Raw genomic sequence first — 5,375 nt, forward strand, 5'->3', positions numbered from 1 at the left:
AGAGGTTAAAACAGTAATTAAAACCTTCCAAAAGACAAAATGCCAGGGCCTGATGGATTTCCTGGGGAATTCTACCAAACATTCAAAGAAGAAATAATACCTATTCTCCTAAAGCTATTTCCAAAAAATAGAAACAGAAGGAAAGCTACCAAACACATCCTATGAGGCCAATATTACCTTGATCCCCAAACCAGGCAAAGACCCCCTCAAAAAGGAGAATTACAGACCGATTTCCCTAATGAATATGGACACCTAAATTCTCAGCAAGATCCTTGCTAATAGAATCCAACAGTACATTAAAAGGATTATACAACATGACCAATGGGGATTCATCCCTGGGAAAAAAGGGTGGTTCAACATTTGCAATTCTATCAGTGTCATAGATTTATCAACAAGGAAAGAGCCAAAATTCATATGATCCTCTCAATTGATGCAAAAAAAGCATTTGACAAAATACAGGATCCTTTCCTGATTCAAACCCTTCAGAGTGTAGGGATAGAGGGTACATTACTCAATCTCTTAAATACCATATGTGAAAAGCCTACAGCAAATATGATTCTCAATGGGGAAAAGCTGGAAGCCTTTCCCTTAAGATCAGGAACACGACAAGGATGCCCACTCTCGTCACTACTATTCAACATAGTACTAGAAGTCCTTGCAACAGCAATCAGACAACCAAAAAGGATAAAAGGTATCCAAATCGGCAAAGAAGAAGTCAAACTGTCTCTCTTCGCAGATGACATGATACTCTATATGGAAAACCCAAAAGAATCCATGCCCAAACTACTAGAAATTATAGAGCAATTCAGTAACGTGGCAGGACACAAGATCAGTCCTCAGAAATCATTTCCATTTCTATACATGAATAATGAGACTGAAGAAAGAGAGATTAGGGAATCCATTCCATTTACAATAGCACCAAAAATCATACGATATCTTGGAATTAACTCTGTTTAAGTTAATTTCTATATTCTAGTAGTTTCTATATTCTAGAAACTACAAATCACTCTTGAAAGACACTGAAGAACACACAAAAAGATGAAAAAATATACCAGGCTCATGGATCAGAGGAATTAACATAGTTAAAATGTCCATGCAACCCAAAGCAATCTACACTTTCAATGCTATCCTGATCAAAATTCCAATGACATTTTTCAAAGAACTGGAACAAATAGCCCTTAAATTTGTGTGGAACAAGAACAGGCCCCAAATCACCAAGGAATTGTTGAGAAGGAAATACAAAGCTGGGAGCATCATGATGCTGGATTTCAAGCTATATTGCAAAGCTGTGATCACAAAGACAGCATGGTACTGGCACAAAAACAGACACAGACCAATGGAACAGAATGGAGAACCCAGAAATGGACCCTTGGCTCTTTGGGCAACTAATCTTTGATAAAGCAGGAAAAAACATTCAGTGGAAAAAAGACAGTCTCTTCAATAAATGGTGCTGGGAAAATTGGACAGCTACATGCAAAAGAATGAAACTTGACCACTCTCTCACACCATACACAATGATAAACTCCAAATGGATGAAAGACCTCAATGTGAGACAGGAATCCATCAAAATCCTAGAGGAGAGCATAGGAGCAACCTCTATAACACCGGCCACAGCAAAATTTTTCATGACACATCCCCAAAGACAAGAGAAACAGAAGAAAAAATGAGCTTGTGGGACTTCATCAAGATAAAAACCTTCTGCACAGCCAAGGAAAAAATCAAAAAAACTAAGAGGCAGCCCACAGAATGGGAGAATATATTTGCAAATGACACTACAGATAAAAGACTGGTATCCAAGATCTACAAAGAACTTCTCAAACTCAATACACGAGAAACAAATAAACAAATCATAAAATGGGCAGAAGATATGAACAGACACTTTTCCAATGAAGACATACAAATGGCTAACAGACACATGAAAAAATGTTCAAAATCATTAGCCATCAGGGAAATTCAAATCAAAACCACACTAAGATACCACCTTGCACCAGTTAGAATAGCAAAAATTGACAAGGCAAGAAACAACAATTGCTGGAGAGGATATGGAAAAAGGGGATCCCTCCTACATTGTTGGTGGGAATGCAAGTTGGCACAGCCACTCTGGAAAACACTGTGGAGGTCTCTTAAAAAGTTAAAAATTGAGCTCCCCTATGACCCAGCCATTGCACTACTGGGTATTTCCCCCAAAATACAGATGTAGTGAAGAGAGGGCCATATGCACCCCAATGTTCAGAGCTGCATTGTCCACAATAGCTAAGTCGTGGATGGAACCAAGATGTCCTTCAACAGATGACTGGATTAAGAAGTTGTGGTCCATATATACAATGGAATATTACTCAACTATTGGAAGGAACTTGTTCTCAACATTTGTTGCAACATGGACAGCACTGGAGGAGATAATGCTAAGGGAAATAAGTCAAGCAGAGAAAGACAATTATCATATGATTTCTCTCAGCTATGGAACATAAGAACTAGGAAGATCGGTAGGGGAAGAAAGGGATAAAGAAAGCGGGGTAATCAGAAGGGGAATGAACCATGAGTGACTATGGACTCTGAGAAGCAACCTGAGGGCGTCAGAGGGGAGGGGGCTGGGGGAATGGGATAGACTGCTGATGGGTAGTAAGGAGGGCACGTATTGCATGGTGCACTGGGTGTTATACGCAGCTAATGAATCATCAAACTTTACATCAGAAACCAGGGATGTACTGTATGGTAACTAGCATAATATAATAAAAAAACATTTAAAACTTTGAACTACCCTATGATCCAGCCATTGCACTACTGGGTGTCTACCCAAAGGATACAGACATAGTGAAGAAAAGGGCCTAATGGACTCCAATGTTCAGAGCAGCATTGTTCACAATATCTAAATCGTAGAAGGAGCTGAGATGCCCTTCAACAGATGACTGGATTAAGAAGATGTGCTCCCTATATACAATGGAATATTACTCAGCTATGAAAAAGAAGGATTTCTCAATATTTGCTGCGACATGGTCGAGACATGAGGAGATAATTTTAAGCGAAATAAGTCAAGCAGAGAAAGACAATTATCATATGGTTTCTCTCATCTATGGAACATAAGAACTAGGAGGATCGGTAGGGGAAGAAAGGGATAAAGAAAAGGGGGGTAATCAGANTTAAGGGGGGGTAATCAGGAGGGAGAATGAACCATGACAGTCTATGGAATCTGAGAAGCAACCTGAAGGCTTCAGAAGGGAGGGGGTGGGGGAATGGGATAGGCTAGTGATGGGTAGTTTGGAGGGCACGTATTGCGTGGTGCACTGGGTGTTATATGCAAATAATGAATCATTGAACTTTACATCAGAAACCTGGGATGTACTGTATGGTGACTAACATAAGAAAAAAAATATTAGTATTATAAAAAAATTAAAAATATTATTATAATTATTTATTATATTACACACATTTGCAACCATATGGACGGGACTGGAGGAGATTATGCTAAGGGTCATAAGTCAAGCCGAGAAAGACAATTATCTAATGGTTTCACTCATTTATGAAACGTAAGGAATAGCAGTGAGATCGGAATTCACATCTTCTCTTCGTTTGCACCTTACATGAAGTTACACGGAGCAAAAAGAGAAAAGAAAGAAGTGCTTAAAAAAACTTCTTGCAACTACTCTGTGCTTACAGCATCAGTTAAGGAACAAATTTCTTTTGCACACAGCTGCTCGTAAGCTTATGTGTATAAGCCCTAGAACTTATTAGCCTTGTGCTTCATTCCTGGAAACTACGATGTCTTTCAACATCTCAAGGAATATCTGAGTTTCATAAAGTTGAGAAGTGTTTTCACACCTGTAGTTTTAACACCATGACATGGCATTGTGCGTAGATTCTCGAAACTACGCTGTTTTTCTCTTTTATCCTATCCATACTGTGAGCAACGTCTTCTTTTCCTTGGACTCTGAGTGTTTTATCCAACGTGGCTAAGACTACTGAAAGCCATTTGTTGAACTCCTCCTAAGCACATTGTGTTTAAATCACTTTTCAAGAACATCTTCCTCTGAGGAATATATCGTGGTTTTGTTTGTTTGTTTAAATTGTGTGTAGAAGTGTCAGAAAAAGGCATGTGCTTATGTACTTGAAACTATACTATGTAATTCGTCCATCAAGCAAGTGTCTTTCTCACTGAGATGGAAGTGTTTTTAAACTTATGTGTATACATAGTAGGGAAACACCTGGAAAGAGCCTTGTGTTCAAAGTGTCCCTAAAGTAACATCGTCCTTCCATCAAGACACAAGTTTGTGTGTGTGTTAAGTTTTCCAAGAGGGCAGAGTAAGAAGGGGATCCAGAACTTGCAGTGTCCTTCGAATACCACTAGATCAACTTTCAGCTCTTAGGACGAAGAGGATTGGAGGAGTAAGGATACACTCTGCGTCATTGGAGGGAGGGAAGGAAACAGTGTGCAGAGTTGGAGGCAGCGGTGAGGTTCGGAGCCTTGAGTTGGGGGACTGGGACGCCATCCATGCAGCCAAGGTGGGGAGGAAGCCTGGTTCACAAAAGAACGTCAGGAAGAGGGAGCAAGTTGGAAAGCATGCAGCGGGTTATGAGCACACCATAAAGCTGAGGCGAGGGAGGCGAGGCGATCCTTTGCGTCGCTCAGGGAGAGATTGCTGCCCATCCTGGAGGGCATTTGGAAGTGTGCATTTAGCCTCACCCAAGAAAGAGCAGCTGGGTCAGAGGGGGCGCCCAGAGGGCAGGAAACCTCTTCACGTTCCAGTGTCAGCCACAGTAGGCTCAGAATTCTGTGTGCTCATCCGTTGGCCACTGCTCTGGGGTGAACTGAGCAGAGTGCAGAGACTGGGGAAGATTGCGGATAACCTGGTCACCCCTTCTTGCTGTGAGCCACGATAGGCTTAAACCTTCGTGCACAACGATGTGATTTCAAAGTGGCTCTCTGCAGTGCTGTTTCAGTGACTTAGGCATAAAGCACATTCCCTATGCTACCACATGTAGCTACCAAGTGTAGTTGGTAAGAATACTATCGTCATGATAGATGTTCGTTGTAAGATGCTTTCCTACACAGTGATTTGTGGATGTGGGAAACAGTGGCACATTCTCTGTGTTTCCACAGATGTATTGAAAAATGCTTCCATCTTCACGAACGAAGATGTTAGTTGAAAGATGCTTTAGATAGGCGGCTCCTCCTCCTCCTTGTCTTCTCTTTTTTAATTTAAATTGGCTTAGCCAAGGTATAGTACCCAGGGTGCTGTTTCATTGACTGAAGTATATGGCACTTTCCTTCTGTTTCCACACAGAGCTTTGAAAGCCCTGCCAGCTTCATGAGAGAAGATGTTAGCTGAACGATGCTTTCTTCTACACAGCGTCTTTCAGCGAGTCAAGTGTGGCAGGTG

The sequence above is a fragment of the Ailuropoda melanoleuca genome, chromosome 9 (assembly GCF_002007445.2).
Source record: "Ailuropoda melanoleuca isolate Jingjing chromosome 9, ASM200744v2, whole genome shotgun sequence".
NCBI classification, from domain to species: Eukaryota; Metazoa; Chordata; class Mammalia; order Carnivora; family Ursidae; genus Ailuropoda; species Ailuropoda melanoleuca.